We start from the raw sequence: 24413 nt of genomic DNA, 5'->3' as shown, positions 1-24413 counted from the left end.
AAAGGTATGGCTACTTCACATCTGAAGTTGTAGAATATTTTTGTTAAAGATCGTCAGAACCTTCATTGCGAATAATATTTGCTCCAACACATTGCCCGTTTATTTTCTTTCTTTGTTTCGCTAAATCTTTTGTCAAAATGTAGAAAAGCAGAAACAGGACAGAACAAAGTATTCAAACATGAATTTATTAGGACTAGAAAAGATATTTACTATTTATTTATATAGATGTTTGTTGTTTTAAGTTTAAGAAAAATAATATGCCGCTCGTAGATTTATATTTTTAGAGAATTGAATAAAAATTGAAATCAGACACGTTCAAGCATGACGATGTGCAAAATTATAAAGTCACACATCAACTGAAAACGTTTTACTTTGATGAATTAATAGATTCGTCGTTACCTACTTCTTAAGAAACATTAAATCCAAGCATTAATAATTATTATAGATTCTGCTGCTATTCTCTATTCAATTTCTCACACAGCAGATTACTCTTATTTTTCTTATTCCCCTTCCTTTTCTGACTCAATCTAAATGATCCCATAAATTTCCTGTTACACTTAGATTGGAGCTCTATTTATCACGGAATTTCTAAAAAAAAAAAAGTTGATGATTTAAGGAATTGAAATATTCTCAATTGTCATTGTAATATCAGTAACTTATCGTCAGATGGTTTAAAAGATTTCCGCACTATATATGCCAATAATGCCGAAGAAGCGAAAAGATTAAAATTAAATTGAACGAAATGATACTGTTCAATTTTTTAATTAATCAACTTTACGTATTCGCGTTGCACATAATTTCAGACAACCGCCTGGTTTATCATTGCAGAATTATTCTCGCGAAGAAATTTGAATCTTTCTGCGATCTCGCAATTTTAATCCGACATTTGTTTTCAAATATCACGAGAGGGAATTTCTCATCAGGCGATTAATTACGAAACAATTAATTGTATCCACCGAGCCTGTATCTCTTCGATTTAAATTATTTCGGCGTTTATACGCGCGCGTAATGTATATCGATAAAATCGTGCATCGTCAAAGGATCTAAATTCTATGAAACTCGCTGATTATCAGAAAACGAATTATACGATGCCAGGTAATTTATCGTAATTCTCCCTTTCCTCGGATTTTCATCAAATCGTTTGTAAAAACCAACAATGACACGGCAACAGTCATATATTAATATTAAAAAAATATTATATGAAAAATGGGAGAATTTCTGATCATATCGAAAATACAATTTCTATATTCGAAGTCTGAAAAGTCAAAAGGATCTCCATGCAGAAAAAATATTTACAAGTCGATCATTTAAGACAAACTGAAGAAAAAGTTTATTCGAATTCTTTCGCGACAGCTTTTTAGAGATTTGGTAAATAAAATTAGATTTAATACGGGAAATTCAAGAGTCTGTGACTTTTTGAGTAATATCTCTAGAAATAATATGTTATAAAGCTAAGTATAACAAAAAAATTAAAGGTTCAGTTTTTATTCATGAGGTAATTAACATAAAACGATAAGATTACCTATATTAGACCTCTAAAGTTTTGTATTTTTTAATATTACCTTTTCTATAATAAAATGTAATAAAAATAAACTTGACCGAAATTACGTTACGTTAAAAACTGACTAAAAAAAACTTTCTAAATTTTCCTTTAATATCGTAAATCATTGAAATCGATAATATTTACTGGAGCCTTAATCGGAAATAATTGTTAGATTACTACTAATAAATTGGACGATACTTTCAGCTTACAAATACAATGTTAATATCATCGATAGTCGTCTATTACTTCAAGGAAGAGCGTATGGATATTATAAAACGTCGATATATTGCGTAACAACGAGGGAGAACGACTGATTCATGGTAAAAATGGTGGCAAATTTATCTTCGATATTCGCGATAATAAGGGGTTGATTAGATACGCGTATTTAATTAGGTTACTAAATTAACGCAAGAACAGGTTGCAAGGTAAAATTCAACATTCTCGATACGATCTGCCGTGTTTAGAAATACTTCAAAATTCCTTTGGAAAGAACAAAATTATTATTAGCTTGACGCGAATAACATTTCCTGTGATTGACTATGTAACTTCCTAACTAATTTTCAATGTTTTACGATGAATCATCGTTTTTATTCGACGTTAGCTCGTTGCTGAAGATACAGCGATCTTATCTCGAGCAATAAAAGAGACTCTACAGTTGATGGACAGATAACAGAGAAAATTTTAACCTCATTATCGAATAAGTTTCTTTCTTAACCTACCTCGATTCTATCTCTGCTTCTTTTTAAAACAAGAATATTATTGGACATACAGCTTTTTAAAGCAAAGAAAAGATAGATTTATAAATGGTATACAGAAGCATTAGAATTATCAGTGATCGATTTATCACGCTCCATTTTCGTCCATTTAATTTTCGTCCTGATATAACAATAACGCTTTCATAAAGTAGCAGAGATTACATAAAGCGAAACAGTCCAATAAAAAAGATCAACGTAAGAATTTTTCAGTTTCTTAACATACGTGTACTTATTAACCACAGGAATCATCTAAACGATTATGCAATATTGGAGCAACCAAAAAGATGCTTATAACACACGTGAGAAAAATATTCATTTCAAGTAAACAATATCACGTTAACCCTTACGCGATTAATCACTGTTCATCGTTCAAGCATCCCGCTATAAACAGACACCGACCTCGTTTCTCGATCACTTTCAAGTGTTACACGTACAGCAGCTTGGCAAGGCATTTGAACACCTACCATGGAAAATTTATATAGTTATATCGTATGTTATAAAAAAAAATATATATATTAACATTTCACTATCTGAATATATATTTCGTATGTTCGCTTCATATATTCGAAAGAAACAAGAAATTAAATATTCCGAATAGCTCATAAAAGCTGCTATTTGAAGAAATTCGTTACCAGAGAAAATGGAAAATTTGTCAAGATATTCTCACGAACTTACATCTAGTAATTCATTTTACAAACTTATATTAATTATATTACGAAGTCTTTTCAGTTAAATCTTTCTTAACTTTTGCTTCTAAACAGGCTGCGAATATTTATGTAAATTCATAATTTGCGAGTGTAACATTAAAGAAGTTGAAGCTAAGCAGAGAACCGTTTTACCTACTGAACATTACAACAAATATTATACTTTGCATATTTTACTTATTTTTGCATACATATTATATGTATTCTACACATCTTCAAATTTTCCATTAACCTATAAAAATCTGGTCTATTCGTACCAATGTACACAGTGCTACTGAAATTTCGAAGTTTTCTTTCTACATACCACACACGACATATATACAAACATTTTCTATGATAAGTGCACGACTACTTTCCTCAGACGCTGTATCTCGAGTCTTATATTTTTACTATGGTGCGAATTGGCGCGATGTCGCGCAGCGTCCTCTATAAATGGCGCATAATTAGTCGGATTCAAAGTTGGGGCGCGTTTCGGTGCGCAGAAACGAGGCTCGCGTAAGGGTTAATCATCGTAAAATCACGAGGTTCGTCTCTCACGCGTCTCTTCCCTCTCTCTGGCATCGCCGGAGGTAAATATAATCTGAAGCACGTCGATCGATCAGCCTAGTTCACGGATCGTGGATGCACACGAGGCCTTGTCCGACCGGCCAAATAACCTGTCCGTTGCAGCTGCTCGGGGTAATCCACAGATGATTGCACTTCTCCACGGGGAAAACAAACACACCGAGGGACCACGTTATCGAGTCAACAAACCGCGACTACCGACGAACCGGTCGCGCGCAAATCACCCAGATATTCATCGGATATACACGTGTGGCCGTTCGTAGATCGTACCAATGCATGACACGAACAGCGAAGACACACATCGATCGTGTATCGTCAACAAACCGACTACTAATTTTCATCCCCGAAGCACGCGCCACGGCGTCCGAAACTATACTGCCACTCCCGCGCTGCCGCTCACCGCGCCACGGTCGCAATACCTGCGCACTCTGCCGGTGTTTCTCGGTACTAACGTTCGAAATTCTTATTAGGCTCCAATTTTAAAATTGCGTTGACAGTAATTAGTTTGTTTTTAGTGTGCAAGATATGTGCAAGGTGCTTTTCGATGTTTTGAAAGATTTAACGGTGTAGCATTTTGGTGTTGATTGAGAATAACAAGGATTGTAACAAGTTTTAATGTGGGAAGATCGAGTGGTAGTGTATATGTATTATGAATACTTATGTAAGGAAATTATGGGGTTTCTAATTGGAGAGTGAATTAATACGAGATTGTTGCATCGATTTGAGATAATGGATAGTGAGAATAACGTTCCAATGTAGTTAGTTAATTATTATGACTTGTTACAACTTAATCTAGTACTTGGTTCTTGATACCTTCACCTGTTAATTTCCTTTCAGAATTCACACTGTCAAACGTTCATCAAACTGCATATATTTAACTTTTTTTATACGTATAATTTAATCCCGATCCCAAATCGATATTTTTATCGATTTCATCGTAGTTCATCAATTGCAAGTTACTACAATTTTATAAAATTCGGTATTATAAGAAAACGTCTTTAAACTTGATCCTTTCAATTTTTCTCCAAAGTATCAACATCCCTATCCTCAGTCAACCTCTACATATATCTAACTGTTTTCCACGCATACATTAAAATGAATCATTCGAGAAAACTAACGGCAAGATAGTTCAGCGATGTTGGCGCGTTGCGCGAAGGACATCCGTTCGGAAACGGATGAAATATTAATTTCGAAGGGCAAGGCCGCCTGGCCTCCCCTGTTCCGGTAAAATTTAATAACTCACGTACATAGAAGTGAAGTTTGAGTAGTGCTCGACTCGTGGCGGTCGTTCGACGCACTGCTCCCAGGGAAAAAGGGTAAAAAAATGTGGAAAAAATAAAACGAAACAAAAAGGCAAGGCAAAAGCGAAGGAGAGAGAAGAGAAGGGCGAAAGGGTGAGATTCTGCTGTCACTGCAGAAGGTCGGACGCACGCTCCATCGTCGTCGTACAGAAACGAGTAAATTTTCTACTGCAAATAAAACTTCCAGCAAAAGGGTCCATCGTCGATTAAAGCGGCGGAGGGGAAAAATGAGATACGTAAAAGCTTTCCACGACGCTGTTTGCTTTTCCCGTTTCATCCCTTCCTCGTGAGCATGCGAACAAAAAGTAAAAATGCAGAGAGATATATACGTGTTTCGACCAGCTCCTGTCCTCGTCGATTCACCGTCGCCGATCTTAGTCGCGCCAAGAAGCAATTAAAAAAGTGATTAACCGCAAGGGTGCTGCGTCTTCCGCCATCAAAAGTTACGTTCAAGGTTGTTCTGCTTTCGATTTATCAAAGGAGATACATCCTAGACCGTACAAGCTATTGTCTGATCTCAGTTTTCATATTTATGAACACTATCTTAAGTACCATCCTAGATAATTGAGATGTGATAGTCTTGTATGTACTGATTACATGCAACCTGTTATTTAACTTAGAGATGGAATTGTACAAGAAACAGGGTCGAACAACGTGCTATCGTACATTTATGAGCGCTATCACGGAAACTGATGGAGTGTTCTCAGAAAATTTGATTTTCATTTAATTCGTTTATCTTTTTCTATTCTATAAACTTCAATTCTTTCCTGTTTTGTTAGTAAATTTTATTTTTGAACTATTTCTGAGTTCTTTCTTAATTATTTTATGTTCTTTCATAATACAATTATAATTATAATTGTATATAAAGAATTAGGAGAAAATAACGAAAACTCTTAGACAAGTAAACATTAAAAAGCTAAATGTTCATTCGTAAAATCATACAAAGCTAGATAATCATTCCTTTAAACAACAGATAGCTAAAGTAAATCGTCGACGATAAGTATATTAAATTTTCTTAATTCCTCTGCAATTCGATACAAATTCTTTGCCTCGCAAGATCACATTCTACTTCCGCATCCCGTTTTAAAAAAAGAGAGAAAAAAAGCATTCTTTAATACGAAGAAACTAGCGGGAAGTGAATGGAGTCCGCCGTTCCTATTTCCAACGGCTCAATTATTTCAGACACAAGTCTTACGGTCGCCTCAAGGCCGAGATACGAACGAAATGAAATTCTTCCAGGCCACATTTCATTAAAAGACATTAAGAATGCCCTGTTCGGTGCAAATGAAATCGCAATTATGCATGCACCGTAACTTACAAACGCGAGCGAATAGAATCGAGCGGTTGTCCGTGCTTTTCGTTTTAAATTACTAGTATTCGTCTAAACAGCCAGCATCCCTACCTGCTTTACATCGCAATAACTAACAGAGAAGCTTGTCGAACGAAACATTTATATTGCAATTTATCTGCGCTCGTGAAGAGATAAAAGAAAATTTAGCGTTGTTTACTTTTAATTCAACTCTTCGGAAGATTATACTGTATACAGCTCCGTTCATAACTATTAGAATATCGAGAGAAAACCAGAGTAAATTTGATTAGGTATTAGGAAATTATTAAACTTCATTTGGAAGATCAGACTCTAAAGAAAGACTCTAGAAAAAGACTGTGAAGAAACTGGCTGAATGATTATAAATATTGCACTTCATACACGTAATTCTTAATTATTATTTCTAAATATCAGCCGTATGAGACTACTAACTAATTAATCTCAATAATTATGAGACTTAGTACAGTTTATATTCTTTATCATTGTACAGAATGATGTTGTTATTCCATTATAATTTCCTTATATGAAATTTACTTAAAAACAAACATAAAAATAAATTATCGAACCGATTGAATCAACAAACAAATGTATCATTGAATCATTGAACAATAAACGAAGTACTTAATGGCAACTAATTAATTAATTAAAGAACATTAGAGTAAAGGCAAACTTAGAACGAGAGTAAAAAAGACAACACAACGAGCCCGAGGATATGTTTGAAAAGTCAACAAAGAAGACATTTAAAAAGCAGGCGTAGTTTTATAAAAGTCAAAGGTAATTCTTCAACGAGAATAAGGCAAAGATACAACCGCAAATTAAATCCTCTCCTCCTAAATAAAAATAGAACTACCAAGCTTCTAGTAGGAATCTTATTCAGAAACTTTATATATCTCCTGTATTATTAACTGATAGTTCTAAGTGTGTATAGTACTTGATAAATTACGAATCGAAGGAAACACAAAGGATTTCGTCAGAAACAACGTATCCTCCGGTTTATCTTGATACGTTTTGCATCGATAAACGACTGACTATACGGCCTCTATTTTAGAATGCAAATGTATACTTGTTGAAACTAGTAGACCTCTATCGTGGATAGAAGATTCATTACTCCTCAACTAGTTCTGGTAATTCGTGTCAATCCACATAATACTCCTCATATCCCGTGCGGGTACGCGTTCCCTTTCTATTTTCAGCTCGCGTGCTTCAATTTCGTGCTCGTTTAATGCGCTACTTTTGCCGCAGTTTCCATTCGATATTCCCCAAATTCTGATACCAATATTGTCATTGATTGAACTGCTATTTCTCCTGTTACAATGTCGGACTGCGTTTCAAGTTACAGTGACTTTTATAATTCAACTATTTGACCAAAAATTGACCCTTTTCCCAGAAATCTCCATGATTATTGTAGTCGTGAGATAATACGGACTATTTCAATGCATGTTTGTATTTTTACTTTATTATTTAATTAAACCATTATTTAAACTCGAACGTAATTTAAATATTAATTGATCACACTTATATTCATCTTTCTTCTTTATTTCAATATTCATCTTTCATAATATATTTTAACGTTTGAAGCTTTGGTAGGTAGGTTATACAGGTTGCTAGAAGGCTTCTAGTACTAACAGAAAATATATATTTTTAAGTTGACACTTTTGATTTTGACTTTATCTCGTAATAGTCCGAGGAACTGAAATAAATTATTCCAGCGCTTGCAATTTTTGCTACCGTAATCCACATGGAATTTATATCCTTTCTTACTAAAAATTTCATTTTATCTTCATTTTCTACCTTCATTTTACATTTCACTTATATTTTTCCGTCATCTAGATAGCATCATTTGCCATTTCAATTTCTCCAGTAACACTTTCATCGCGTGTGAAGATCTATGAACTTCGTTGCTAAAAGCGGTATTTAGATTAAAGAGAATCGCTTGGAAAAGTAGCATGAAACGCATCTTCCCGACGCGCTTTATCCAAATAGATAGCGTAGATATGCACAAGACCGCACATTGCGCCGGTGTTAGAATATCGCACAGGGCAAATATTATCGCAATCACGCTTCTGATTACGAGTTTGTTCGTGCCGGAGCAATCAAGGCATGACTCGTACACGGTTCCTCTCTCGTGAAATTCGCGTTAGGTAATATGCATACGTTCCTTTTTTCAACTCTTTCCATTCTCGTCTGAGAAAACCAAAGGATTCGAATGACTCTCAATGAGTCGTCGACAGATAAGACGCGTGAGAACAAAGAAATTAATTAGATTTTCCGTAAAGGAACACTTTTAACGAATCTATTAGAAGTTTAGCGTATCTCTGTCTGCTATCGCGGAAACTATTAATATTTATTAAATTCGTATATATTTACTGCATACATAGTGTTAAAAAATCTAGAAGATGTTTATCACGCCTTTGTAATTCTAGAAATTAAAATAGCGAAGAGAATTCGCGTGTAAAGTAGAGTTTTGTAGAGTACTTTTCAAGTTATAAGCAATTTTATTTTATACCACAGATACGATTTCTTCAACACTTTCTGTATGTAAACATACATAAATATTAGGACACTTCGTAGAAAGCGAGGTAAGATTATTAGAATATTATTAAAACCTTTCGAAATTATTATCTCATTTGAAATCCTATACTTATTACTAATCAAAATAGAAATTCTAGAATCTTTCACAAATAGAGAATTTACACATTCAGTGTTATAGTAAAGATCTTACTTCTATCTATAACAAGATTACGTTTCATCTTTCATTTATATTTGCTTTCGATCTTAGTATTCGTCGCAATTGTCACTATACTATCGACGTAAAATTAAATTGCTTATAACTTGAAAAATAAACTTCAAATAAATTTCTATATAGGAACTGTCTTCGTTATCTTGATTCCTAGGATCACGCTATATAAATATTAGCCATTTTTTAAACACTCTATAGAAAAAACATCGAAGATAATTGCAAATCCATTTAAGATCATAACAGATTCATAAACGATAATCTTATTATTATGAGATAACTATCACGTGACTTGAGAACAATCTCGCCTGTTAAATTGTAAATTAATCTTCTATTAGCCGTATGATTCGTTCTTTGTTCCTGAAGACCTTTAACTTGAATTTCGCGACTGGTTTTATCATACTTTCTCGCATTCTCACGCGGATAAAATCCTTGCCTTAATTAGATCGTGAAATGAATAAAAATTACAATGGACAGAATGGGGACGCAAGGCGTTGAACCACGTTCAGCTAAGATTTCAGATGCTTTTGGGAATATTATCTAACAAAATGACTGTTATTGTTTCCTCGAACAGATGGATTTATTTTTCCTCGCAAAAATTATTAATTATTGTAATTTTCATTATTCGTTATTATATATATTATGTCTCACATTTATTAAAATACCGCTTTCCAATTTTGCGAATAAACGCAAAAAGGATACATCTGATTTATTTTGATTTTCATATATCACCGTATACACGGAGATATCATTTAATTAATAGAAAAATCATTACTCTCCGTTTAAAAAATAAAGTAAAACCATTTCATTTGCTGCCATTGCATTTGCTCACAAAGTAGTCATCTTTACGATGAAATAATTCTGCGACATAGTATCTAAAACGTAAATTAACGTGTACGGTAACTACTAAAAGCTTGTTGTACAAAACAGCACACGATGAGCCTTTTCTGTACCTTCGACAACCTATTCCTTAGAAAACGTCCCCTGCTATGTGCTCCAGCCAGCGGTTCCCTCATTAATGAAGGCTTAATTAGCGTGCTTCGCCTTTTTATCCGAACGATAGTCGCTTCCGGTTCCGCTTCCTTGGTCTTCCGCATCGAGTAAACGAGCGAAGTCGAATTGCTTGGCTATCGTTGCTCAAGAGTATTAGAGCGACCGTAATCACCGTAGAAACGATCGAGTCGATACGAGGATCTCCGACGTTATTACCATTAAATGGATTATCAAATGTAAATTAAAACGAATAAACTATCCCACGTAATGTACGCACGATATTAAAAGTTTTCGTTCCGAGGAAATAGCAATCCTAAATCTCCTTTGAGTTCGAGAAATTATTGCTGTTCAAGTTTAGTATGTTATGCTTCACTGCTTCCTGTTAGTACTAATTGAGTCATTTTTCGTACCTCTGTACATATATTCTAATAGTTTACTCCCATCGTACTTTGGATGTGTTTCAGGAAAGGTGTTGGAAGTAAATTAGTTTAAAAACCGGAAGGAGTCGTAAAATCGCGTGGCTTTTTTAAATAACTTCTTTGGTTCTCTATCATTGATTTATATCATAACTTTATATAAATCTGCAATATTGTTTTATTATTGTTGTTAAGTATTTTAAATCATAATGGAGGTTTGCTTCAACTATATATAAATAAATATACATAAATATTTTCCAAGGAACATATGTACTTCCGCGTGCATAATTCTTTCATTCTCACGATTATCTACATGTTTTCTTGAACACTTATTTTCTGTTGGATTACATTTTTCCAAAACTTGAATTCATCGACTTATTTGCTCTACTTGAAGCAGATTATTAACGTAGATAAAGTAAAATCTCCTTATCATATTTACGATATGATTATGCTACATAAAAGTGCCATTTTTATCATAGATAGCATTTAGCATTTTGATTAATCATTCCATCATAATTGAACCCTTTAATATATCTTAACACTTTAATGCGCCATTTATAAATCTGAATGGTAATTAAACGAAAAAAAGAAGGAGACGAAAGCTAGCACGCGATCTTTTTCATCGAAATGAATGCAGGAATCGCGAAATCTGGTTCCACCTCTGGAAGAAGCTTAAAAGGAATTCTTTTTTCCTTCAGGCGTTCGCTCTTTTTGCTGAAGAAAGCCGGTTCTCTTGAATCTACTGATAACAAAAGTTCCATTAGCAGATCCATCTTTACTTTGGCAAAACATCCTCCGCAATCCTTCTGCTCTTATAGCTGAACAGGAAAAAGAAAGAAAGAAAAAAACGTCGCTTATTCTGAATCTCGTGAAAAAAAAGTCACGCTTGAACGTTTGGGACATTATTAAAAGCGAAAGCTTCCTTACATCAAAAAGTTTTCAAACTAGGTCTCTGCCATCCCTAAACAACACCAAAGACGATTACATCAATTTGATTAAGCCAAAGAGAGAAAATAATTCATTGCGATATAATACTAAAATATTTTTTCTACGATAAAAGAGAAGCAACCAAAATGTCCAACGTGTGATTTGTCATAAAAATTGTGTAGATTTCCAACAGTATATTTTTGTGAATTTAAATGATTCTGTTTTGTAAAACATATAAACAAAAAGTATATTTTTCTTCATATTATACATATAAATCTATCTTTCATATTTCTTTCATTTCGATTTCTTTGATACAATGATAGAAATTCGATTTCTTTCACGTTCTACTTTAAAGCCGAAGATTTAAACAAGTATTTCTTTATACTTGTCGTGTTTGATCTACACATACGTAACGATGAAAAAATCTATCAATTCGTCCCTGTATCAATTTATCCCAGCTTCCTGCATTTAATACAAGCTAATAATTCTTACTAATAATTCTATCCTTGACGCGTCATTAAAAACTAATTCAATAAAAGCCACATCGATATTTCCGTTTCCACATCCTCCGCGCTTTCAATATCATTTCTGTAAAACGGAAATTCTGTATTCATAAAAATATTTTTTCATTCTCCTATCGTTGCCTGGGTAATATTCATAAAACATCTATCGCGCCCAACACCTATAAAACTTCCTCCCTCTATCCATCATCTATAAAAATAAAATTTTCACACTTTTCACCTTTGATATTCGCGAATGATTTTTTTTCGTGGTTACTCGCATGGAACGTGCGGACGCATCTACTCACACGGTCAATTAAAGCCGAAGAAACGCCTTAAGAAATTGCACGGCTCTAAGGACATCTGATTAAACGTTCGACGAGACGAAATATCTTCTTTGAAGGATCTCACGATTTTCCACTTAGCCTCCACGTCGTTAAAGAAGGAACGAGCGATTAGCTCGTTAATAGATGTAGGAGAATCAAAGGCGTTATGGAAACTCTTTTCACGCCATGCTGACAGTCCCGTAATTTATACAGTGTATCTGGTTATACGGGCAGGCGAGACGACTTGGACAAGTGAGGAAAGAAGATACGGGGCTAGACGATTCGATAAGACGACCTGAAATCATGCAGGTACCTACAGTGTCACTCAGACGAGCTGTTCTTCGGCCTATGAAGCAATCCTCCACCGTGTACACAGTTTACTGTGCAGAGTTTATTCGACGCACAGAATTATGGTGCGTTGTGTATACACAGTTTGAATTAAGTACTAGGCTTTGGTAGAGATATGAAAGTTGAAGAATTTTTATGAACGATAAGATTACGAGCAAGTCTGTTTGTTCAGTTGGATATTTATAATATTTATAATTTTTGACTCTACGAAGTTATCTATAAGATATAAAATCCAATACATTGAACATGATATTTATGTAGATTCGTAATTCTATGATTTTAAATATTCCTAATATTCTCGACTTTTTCTCGGTGATATCAAATTGATAAAACAGTAAAAAAGTCAATCTAATAGAAACAAAAATAAAAATCAGTCAAATTTGCGAAATCTTCTATTAAAAATTAAAGCTTGTATATATTCACGCGTAAGATTGTTCGTCTCGTTCGCAAATAATAAAACAGCTTTTACGACACTTCGTAAAATACCTAATACAAAGAACTGAGGAGAATAAAATACGAAACGAAATATCGAGTATACAATATTAGAATGAAAAAACTGACACCAAATTTTATGAGTCGTATTAAAATTTGAACGACAATGGCGAAGAAGTTTGAAGAAGAAAAAATGTAACTATTGTGCGTGTAAAAAAGCAAGAACTTCTACGACAAAATTCGTCGTAATTTCTAACCAATTTCACGTTACTTCTGTTCGTCCGTTCGCTCGATTCTATCTTGCGTTTCTGTTCGCGTATTTCCTATTGCATGATTCATTCTTCCAATTTTCCTGTTTCTCGTTATAAAAGCAACAGTATATTCTAGGTGTAGTTCCAAGTAAAATTATTACAAGCCGTGGCCGAGAATGCAAAATAACGAAACCTAGAAAGCAATTGCAATTGCAGCGGCGAATGAAATTAATGCAATTTGCTCCAGTGAAACTTTCTTGCTACTTGTGCTTAGCCGTAGCCTATCATGAAACATAACAAAGTGAATTTTACGATCGCTTTCAATTTATGTCTACGGGTTACGAGCAGAGCACTTCTTTACATAATTATATATATTTTACTTTTATTATACAAATTTTCCTACATCTTTATTATCAAATTGTGTCAGAATAGATTGCACACGAAAGTAAAAGCTTCGTGTTATATAAACATACAGGTTGTAAATGTTTTATTAAAATTTTATGACGGAAGTATAGACTGATTTATGGAAGAATTTTTTCTACAGAAAAGATACTATTGAAGATTTTTTTATTCGACTTTTCTCTCCAAATCTTTTCAATTCTCGAACCCTTTTAACTCAACAGGAATTAATTCATGTCATTTGTGCGATAAAAAATGCCAAATACATTCACCGAAATAAAAGAAAAACGATAAGAAGTACGTAACACGATAGAAACCAATTTTTCATTAACCACCGACAATTTTGTACTTCGAAATGGAATTATCCTCGCTGTATCAAATAAAAAATTGATCCATTGTTTCCTGCGTCTCTTCGCATTTCTCTTACGATGCTTTGACAAGATATTTATGAATCTGCATGCTTTACTTTATCCTGTGTCTCCTACTCAAAATAAAAATAAAAGAAAAAACATGACAAATCTAAAAACTTTTTTAAAAGGACCTGACAGGATATCTGAGCAAAAACTCACCAAGATATTATCAAATAAATTCGCGAACTCGATCAATCAGCAACAGCATAATTTTTTCTTTTCTTAGTAATTCCGTAACATCAATTTCATTACCTCGGATGGATTCACGGTAAAAGGAAGCAATCAATTAATAAAAATTGAGAGAGTGCCGATTGATTTATACGAGAGAGCAACGAGCACCGGCAACGGCACCACTTAAATTACAAGGAAATATTTTTCCTAGACGATCGAATTACCCGCGATCAAAGGGCTTCTTGGAGAAATTGAGATCGCGAGTAGCACCACCATAAATTGCAGAACCGATCGCTGCGTTTACTTAATCGTAAATGGTATTACTTCTCGGTAACTTGGGTCTACGAAACGCTATTTTGGAAAGGTGTTAAAAACTTCTCGACCGTATCTTCTCCTAACAATGGTTTTCTTTCGTTTTCACGATCAACCGTTTTCCTGAATAAATCCAACGCACCGTCATATTTCCTCTTCTTTTCATGCTCTCCATCTCTGTATTTTTCTCTCTTTTCTTTTCTCTACTTTATGTATTTTCTCTACCTTATTTATTCTAGTATTTTATATCGTTTCAGTTTTCTGTTCGGGAATGTACACAATGTTCCAAGATTACGAGTAATATTTAGTTTAAATACATATTAACAAAGAATGAAAAATAAATATAGATTAACTTCTTAATTTGGCGAAGATAGAGTATTATGATAATTTATTGTTTTATTGGACAACGTTTGTTAACGAGTAATTTCACAACAGGGATAATAAAAAGATACGGCGAAAAAGAATTAATATAAATAAAGCGATTAAATACATCTGTCTACCTAAAACATTCTACGTATTTAAACAAAGTATCATTCATATTACGATTCAATCGTAAAATCATCAAGTTCTTCCGTGTACCAAAACGTAACTTTTTAACATCGATTTGAAAGATCTGTTTATCCAAAAAGTCTCTTTAAATAAGAAAGGTCTTCTTCGCATCAATCGAATAGTGAGACGTTATGCAGAAAGTACACAATCGCATTTTGCATATTTTAGTGCAATTTTAAAACACAAAGTTTTGTTAATCTACAATTACCTGTTCAGCCTCGTAATTACAACATAACTTGGGGTTTTTTAATTTTCTATCGACGTACATAAAGACGACGTACCAAAGAAATAATAAAAAAATATATGTATTCTTATCGTTCATAGTAGTCAATATTTTATCTTCCCTATCAGACAAGAACGTTACTACTATCATTAACCCAATTGCATATTCTTTTGTTATTATATAGATCTTCACCTTTCCAGTGACTTTCGAATCTTCTCGTTTCGAGGCGCAGTTGGATGGTACAGTCACAGAGAAAATTGTCCGCAATTTATATCTGTCTCGTAGAACACCATCTTTGTTGCACGCTGTATACTCATATCATGTGTGTGCTACATAAGCACGTAATACATATGGGCAAACGCATAGGCTACGGGGATATTGTATTCCTACACGTTCGAAAATTTGATATTCGTACGCTATCTTACCTTTCGCGTATCTTTTTTCATTGTTAATTGACAGTGCCCCGTTTATATAAAATTGACTATTTTATTTAAGAACAGAGAATTACATTATTTTATTAGGTTGTCCGAAAAGTTTCTTTCGTTTCGTAAGGTGATAATAGATGAACGAAAATTTCTGTTTTATATTATTTTATCGAATTAGGTATGATCCATTTCGTTCTATTTCTATCATTATGTTCGTGCATAATTCAATAAACTAATATGAAACAAAAAACATTGTGCGTCTATTATTTCTTTATAAAAGGAAGAAAACTTTTCGGACAAACTAATAATTTGTTTTAACCCAAATTTAGATATTATTCAAGTATATTGAGTTTAATCGAGGAAAAATTACATTCAACGATTGTGCGTTTATCTTATCGAAAGTGACAGAGGGTAACGAATCGTGTGGAAGCTTCGTTTCATATTTGATTACGTTTATCTTCGATGATCGATCGTTGAGTTAGCGTTATTGAAAAATGGTGGAACAGTACCCGTTTTCTTGTATAGTATGAACATAATAAAACGACGATATAATTCGTAAAAGTTTCAGAAGAAGTCGACGAATGTTTTTTCGAGATATACCGAAGATAATTGTCGAAATAAAGCAACGAAGTACATTACGTGATATTTACACAATGTGAAATTATAGGTAAAAAAAATTGTTTAAATATTTCTGTAATAAATAAATTATCGATCAAATACCTCTATATTTAATAAGAGGTTATTTCATAAGAAAATAGAAGACTGTTAAAATAAATTTTAAAGAGTTCTGCCATTAGAATTCTGAAACTTTCATATGTAATTTAAATTAAAATTTAATCGATTTCACTTCGAAGATCAGATCCTACACGATCTTCCTCAACAATTTTTAGTATATCCTTCATGCAACGCTTATTTAATAAATACTCATTAAAGTAAAATTTCAATATTTTATTTTATCAAATTTGAAAATAAAGATTAAGAAAAGGGATTAATTAAGCGTGTGTTAAATTTGGCTTCCACGTATTGACACAAATTCGATTGGTCAACTTTGTCCAATTAACTAAATTAATTAAAAATCGGCATCAAACGGTGTTGAAGGAAAACAAGTCTGTTATATTTTCAAAGTATCGAGTCGACCGCTTAGCGAAACGTGAACGTTCCACATTTTCTCCTATATATGTATAGCGTGCTGAATGCGCGTCCCTGTCAATCAGTCTCTTTTAAATCGTGAACGTTAATTGTCTTAGGCTTTGTTGGACGGGACGTCAAAGTGGTAATTACCAATCGACCTTGCATCGACTTTCTGCAAATCGACGTAACAGGGAATTAAGGTGTTACGCGATTAATTGGATTCCGGACTGGCCTCGGCGACACTACCTTAAATTGGAATCTTATTCGGTGAACAAGTATTGCCGGATTCCGATAAAACTCGTGGAAAATAATTATTTCAAGCACGACGAATAAAGAACGTATATTTGGAACGTTTTTAGAAAATTTGGCGACTAATGTTTTCCAATTATTAATTAATCAGATCAATGATAAAATTGTTTCAATACGATCCTATACAATGATCGTGAGCATATTCAATTACATATCATACAACATACATATACAAATAGACTTACGGTTAAATAAATTTCCATCCATAAAGATAAATTATTTTTTGAAAATAAATAGAATCGTTTTCTCTATTACCTTTCACCTATTCACGATAAAATTATTCCTAAAAAATGAACGAGTTTAAAGTATAATTTTGTAATTTTAAATAATAAATACCTGATTTAATATTTGCCAGGTAAAATTATCTTGTACCAGTCTTCATCCGTAGACGAATTACTTTCGAAATAATCCAATACTCTACTAAACATACGCTTCGACTATCCGCGAAATATTTTATTTCCAAAAAATAAATCCCACGCGTGGGTTCCTTTAGTAGAAAATCGAATCGCCTCTCAGACAACCATAAACAACAATTTTAACACAACCACGGTCGAAAGCTTACCAAACGTTCGGAGCGCGGAACAAATTCCCGTCGAGCGTCCAAAGCTCAAAGCGAACGATTTAATTGGTGCCCGGCCCGTTTCAAGGGAAAACAAGTAATCGCATTAGCAAAACGTTTCTCAGTTCGTTAAGCTAATGACGTGTGTCTGCGCGTTGGCAGATGACGCGCGAGATTATGAAAGGCGGATTGTCTCGTTGATTATGACATCGAGAGCCGCAGCTAGAAAGAAAACCGCCGAGTGAACGTGTGCAACCTGACCAAGTGCACCGGTGCATTGTAACTAGACCAGTGTATAAATTATCGAGGTTTCTTAACCGTGCTCCGAATGCATCCTCTTATCGCGAGCCGAACACGATCTCTTCTACGACACGCAACAACGCCAACCGTGAGAGAATCGCGCGAAGAAAAATTCTAACTTGCGTTTGCGTTTGAATATTAAACGGTGAAAGAGCTTCGACATGGTTTGACTGGAATAAGCTGTTGGAGGAAACTAAATTTTGTTGCATGGAAGATGCTATGTGGATACCTATATGTAATTCTTTGAGCATTATATAAGGAACATTATATTGTTTGAATATCGTGCAAAAGCGTACGAGATGGTCTGAACAAACCTTGGGAAAAAATGCTAATTTTGAGTGTGAGAGCATACTGTATAAAAGCTGTGTAAAAAATGCCGTATAAGAAATAGACGTTTATCGTTGCGTATGTATTTATCCAAAAGAACTAGGTAATTAACGTGTTGAAAAATGGGTAGAAGATCTTATCTGTCAATATACTCTTGCATAACGGTATTTATCTGAAATACTCTGACTGATTTATTCGTGACATCTTCAGTGACTTTTGAAACATTAATATTTTTTTTTTTTTTTTATTTTTCATGGCATTTCGTTATATCGTTAATTTCCAAATGAGCCATAAAAATCTAACGCGTATCTTCTTCAAGGAGAAATGAAATTCCAGAAAACATGTTTAGCAAAAATCTTATTCCAACAATCGCTCTACCATATATATTCATATATATCATACTAAACAAATAGTAACAATTTAAAACCTCGTCTGAAATTTAGACAATCGAAATTCCAAAAATACTTGTCAGAAAATTCGCTTTTAATACCAATGCAAACCCATATGGAACTCTCATCGAACCCCATTAAGATCTAAAAAAATCGCCCCATCTTGACGACCCATTGCATTCGCGTCGCGTCGCGTCGTCACGGCTTAACACCCAGTTTCCCGCGACTTTTCCCTTCTTCGAAGCAAACCCATCGATCACAATAACGGGTCAGAGTCTGCGTTCCTGTCGCGTACGATACACGTACACTTACACAAGCGTTTTGCGCCTGTGTAAGCGTCGTACAGATCGTTGGAAATTCACCTTGCCTTGTTCGTGTGGCCGATCGTGTTCGTGGCCGTTTCACGACCATGTGTCGCGGACCAGCTGAATGGCTGAGGTGCCAGATATCGACCTGGCTGCTGTCTAGACTAGACCTTAGCCAGGACCAGGACACGCGGCAGTCGTGCCGTGTTACCAGCGACAGTACCGTTACGAAAGTCACGTTTTTTTGTCCTCGATACGCAGACACACGTCCACGATCGAGAAACATACTGCCAACGATCGTTTTTGCGAAAGTCGATCGTGTACGGCTGCGATCGTCTAGCCGAGCGGCGCATGACGAATCGTACCACACAGAGAGTCATGTAAAATCCAGACGAACGATGACACATCATGGAGAATTTGTACTATATACAAAGAGTATTTGCGCGTATTGTATTTATTACATTGTGTTAGTTACACACAGTGGCTCAGAAAAGTGTTCGAACACTCCTAAGAACTTTTTACGTACATCGTACGAAAACGTGTTGAAATTTCATTGACACTGTTGCAAGATATTTATTGCAAGCACACGATTGGCAAAGATTATCAAAGTACTTGAACAATTAATTATTAATAATAAAAAGGCAATAATAAAAAGCCACCAATGTGAGGCTATCTTTAGCACCAAATGTATGTTTCAGACTATTATTCGTGCTGTGCACTAATCCTCTCATTCAGCGTATCTTTGCGATAAATGTCTTCTATATTCACTTTCGGGTTGCTTTCAAATTTGACTATTATTTTACTAAATCTCAAAGAGCTTCGTATAACGCGCATAATATATTCATAAGGAAATTCTATGATATTATGGTAGGATAAAATAATTCATAATTTCTTGATTGCGTACAGTAAAGTAATTACAAATAAAACGCAATAAAACGTCGTTTTTTTCATAAAATAAAACTGGATGGATAATCTGGCAGATGCACGTGAAATATTTTCCCAGGTAAAAGTTGTCTAGTTTTACATAGAAGATAAATACGAATTTCACTGTTACTATACTACTACCCCTGTATTGCTTTTATTTTTAAAAGTGGCTTGATAATCGTGAACTTTCTTTCGGCTGTTTCTACGAAATGGAAATTCCAGTAGACGATCATAGAAGCAGTCAGCGTGCAAAAGTGACGGAGAGACAAGGAAGGTAATAGAATACGAGACGAATAATACTAATGGATAGCGTGAAAGGGGTATGCAAATTGTTCGAGGGACGAGTTATCGTGTCTCGATGTTTGGAATCGAAAATAGGAGATTAAGGGAGGATAATATGCAATATGCTCGTGTAGAGATGTTAGAGAAGGTGGCTCGTGAAATTAATAATTTCAACGTAAATAGAAACTGTTTGATTTTGTAAGATCTTGGATAAAATAAAAATAAAAGATTTTTTTGGAACGTCCCTTCAACTTCTTATAATCTACATATTTCTACTTTTTATTTAAGTTATCGCAAGGCTTAATTAATTAATTTGTAATTACTGTATTTCTTTTTGTCGTTATTTTCATCTAATTTAATACCTTCTAAATCATTACTTTTCAAAAACGGACATGTTTGATTAGTTTTGCCGCGAAATTTAAATTACTCTAAAAAAATATCAAATTATCAGTCCTTGTCGAAAAAGTGTACTCACCGCTTTCTGAATACCAACTTGAAAATATTCGTATACATCCAAATATTCCAACAAATTCAACAGTCCATATACTTCACTTACCTGAAACAGAGAATTGAACAAAAGCGTTAAAAAATAATCAAACATTAAATAACTGAGCGTAAGATATCGAAATAAAGCAGCATCGAATTACGCAGACAGCACATCAAATAATTAAACCGGAGGATATTTATCGTGTTTAAGCGAAACATTGGCGTTTCGTTGGAATGTCGGCAGCATAAATCGGAAAATACAGAACGATCGGTGAACGGAAGAAAATTTTATTCAATTATAAATGCATTATAGCTCGAGCCACGATATACACGTTGCCTGGGAACTTTCCGCGTAATTTGCTTCCCACTTTCGATATAACGAACCTGTCGATAGCAGAGCCACGAAATAACCGCGACGCAGAACTAGATGAAAAAGAAAATGCCAACGGATTTATTCGATAGATCACAGGAGCAAATCTGAAGAACTTTCGTGGTCTATGAAGGTATTTAAATATTTATCATAGAGAAACTTTTACGCGTTATATAAAACATTGAAATTTTATTAACGATATAATGATTCTCGACTATCACGATTACGTTGGTAATATTTGAAAATAATTTGGAAATTTGTGTACGAGTTGCAAGATGTTTATTGCAAACTGTGTTTGATAAAAAATTGACACACGGTATGAACAAGTACTTTAAACATGTTAATGTTAACAATAATCCCACTGAATATCGAGGTTTATTAATATGATGGACTGTTGATTATTTAAATACTTTAGAAATTTCTGTCAGATACAGTCCAGTATTGTACATCATTTAATCTCTATATATTATTATCAGATTTGTATCAAAATTTAACGATATAATCGCGACAGTCGTGTCTCGTAACGGCGTTTCTGAAATTTTTTAATGTTTTGCATAACACGCTTTCCATAAGTCCGTGAGTGTTAGTTTCGTGAAAAAATGGAACAACCGGAGAAATTTGAATCGAAACGATCGTCGAGGTTGATTTAGGGGACTATTTGATATATAATCTGATTTATTCTGATTTCACGAACGTGTCAATAGCAGAGAAGCAAAATAACACCGGGAATTCCATATGTGAGAGAAGAACGAAACACAGATCACGAGATATTCGTATTATGTATGATGGGAAGCCTAAATATTCTTGGAAAGAAAAGTAACAAATATATTAAAAAAAGGTAATAAAATATGTATTACGTTAGAATGACATTTGTATTTTGTGCGTGTACGATTATGATAGATGAAAAGTCTGAAATATGGGTGAGACGTGTGAGTGATATAAAGTTCGTGGATATATTGGAAATAAAATATCAAAACTAAACGCTACGAAGTGGTATTCGTGTTTCGAGAGCGTGAATTAATTAAAAAAAAAAAAAAAATGTTAAATTAGACACGTGTAAAAATAATACGATATAAATATGTAAACTATGAATAAATATGAAATAGAAAATAAATAAATATAAAATAGAAGAATTTATTTGAGAATTAATTTCGAATGATTAATTAATTTTCAGTTATGATTATTAAGCAATAACTACTTTTTAGTTTTAAATAGTTTCATCTTTATCCTTACTTTTTCATTAATTTACAATTTCCTCCCGGTGCTTCCTTCGTTTCCTATCAATCAGTTTTCATTAATTATTTCCGATATCCCACGTTCGTAGGATGAAACCATCTTCGTTAATTAGTTCGCGTATATCTTCCGCGGCTTAAGAGTTTGCATATAGAATTTTGCCCACGCATCAATAGGTCGTACAATTAACGTTTCTAGCATCTGGATTTCAAAAGCGTATTGAGGAAATGGCAAATTCTATACGTTCGAATGAACGTAAAGGGTCACACGTTATAATAAGCCACATTTATCTTCGCCTCTGTGTTCACAGTAGAAACGTAAAAGTGTTACATGTTCCGCTTTTACAACATGAGAAATTCACGAATAAGTAATGTCAGATTTTGTGCAACTCTATACATTTAGAAATAAATCTGATATTCGTATCCATCAGTCTTCGTATATATTTATATCAGAACATCCCGGCCAATTATCTCAGAGCAAATTCCGTAGAACATTAAAAGAAACAACAAACTTTTCCAAAGTATCTTTCTTTTTTATATGATAATCTAAGTTTTATATCGTAGGATCTTTATTTGTTAATTTATTTAAAATGGATTAAACAAGCGTTGCTTATTTAACGCGAACTAAATACAATAACAGATTATAATTAAGTCAACTAAATAGTTGATTTGCAACTCTAGTCACCACAGTTCCAACGCTCTCTCTCTCTTTCACGCGAACCACACTCTCTCGACAACGCTAGCAACACTCTCTGACTTCTCAACTAACACTGACTGTTAATTCGTCTTTCTCCCTCAGCATCCCCTTGTCTTTTCTCTCAGCACACGTGTTCCGCAACCGCTCGTGGCCAGGGTCACGCAGGCCTTTTCCGCCTAACTATCCGATCGACGATATATCGACGAGCCTATCGACACTTAGGCTTTCTCGCGACATTGTTTATGGTTCACCCGATATCTCTTAGACCTTTCGTCCACGATACTACGATATTAAAGTTACGTTTGTATGAAAAAAACAATGTTTAAGAAAAGGTAGTTTCTAATCGTATTATAAAATTCTTTTAAATTGTCTTCCATGTACAAAGCTATAAGAGAAACTTTATTTTATTTACCTGTTAGTGCAATATTGAATTTTGTCGATACTATTCCACGTGTATGCCAAGGACCATCTATTCCAAGATCTCAGATTCGGATAAAAAATTGTAATCGGTCATACATCACTTTCTTCAAAGGCAGCCAAATTCTGGTGAAAGGATTAACTAAACCGAATTAATTGAACGATCGATTCTATTTACATAATCGTTTCTTCCGTTACCATAATCAACGTTCTTTAACAAAATACGCGAAAGAAATATGAAAGAAAAATGATGAAAAATTCACAATCCATAGCAGCGATCGAATTTTTCTATCAGAACATCCAAGTTGCAAGTACGCGTATCAGAAATTACGAAAAACTTCGATTCGATCGAAGTCACCTCGAACAATAATGTCAAAGAAGAAAGAAAGAAAGAAAGAAAGAAAGAAAGGGGAGGAAAAAACACTGGAAAAAGGTCACAATTGACGAGTCACTTAAAACAACTGAACTAGCTTGAAAATTCTTCGGGGCACACGAGCGAGGAGCAAGAAGAAGCTGAATCAATAAATCACCGATACGACCGATCCCAGCGAACAAATTCATCGTTCAAACAACCCCAGGTCTCTCGAGCAGCGTCCAACCCCTTGCACAGCCGACATTCTGCGTGACTTTACACGAGAACACCTCGAGCCCTTCGCCGAGAACAATCCTGGCAGAAGCTGAAAGAAGCCCGGATCGATAAGCCAGCGATATGAACAATCTCTAGGAGCAAATTTTCCTTTCAGATACACCGGCGTCGCGTCGAGGCAAAAGCGGTCTCTCTCTCTCTCTCTCTCTCTCTCTCTGTCTTTCTCTTGTATTCTGTGTGGTGCGGCTTTTACATTGGCCGAGCCACCCCTCACGACGATCATAGAAAGAAAGACAGAGAAAAAGAGGAAGAGAGAATCATGGGAAAAGGTGAAAAGGAATCCAATCGATAGGCGACGCGTACGAAAAAGACGCTTTCATCGAAGGAAGTTAATAAGCCACCGCTCTCTGCCACTTTGACCTTCCCCAGAGAGGAGAAAAATGTCCAACGACCAGCAAATTTCCACGGGAAGATTTTCCATGGCAG

General features: G+C 34.4%; 1 protein-coding gene across 14 annotated transcripts in view; it reads right to left on the bottom strand.

The window, feature by feature from the left end:
- LOC139989722 (rap guanine nucleotide exchange factor 2) overlaps positions 1-24413 on the bottom strand; it is a 251725-nt gene that overhangs the window by 121754 nt on the left and 105558 nt on the right. For 7 of the 14 annotated variants that reach the window (XR_011800395.1, XM_072008244.1, XM_072008242.1 and 4 more), the window contains exon 1: positions 3659-3945. The exons of 4 other annotated variants lie outside the window; for them this stretch is intronic. The gene's annotated coding sequence lies outside the window, so the exon portion shown is untranslated. Of the gene's footprint in view, positions 1-3658; positions 3947-24413 lie in introns of those variants that run through there. 3 more of the 14 variants (XM_072008237.1, XM_072008238.1, XM_072008250.1) reach the window with 2 other exon arrangements.

The sequence above is a fragment of the Bombus fervidus genome, chromosome 8 (assembly GCF_041682495.2).
Source record: "Bombus fervidus isolate BK054 chromosome 8, iyBomFerv1, whole genome shotgun sequence".
Classification (NCBI taxonomy): domain Eukaryota; kingdom Metazoa; phylum Arthropoda; class Insecta; order Hymenoptera; family Apidae; genus Bombus; species Bombus fervidus.
This window is presented reverse-complemented; position numbering and strand designations above follow the sequence as displayed.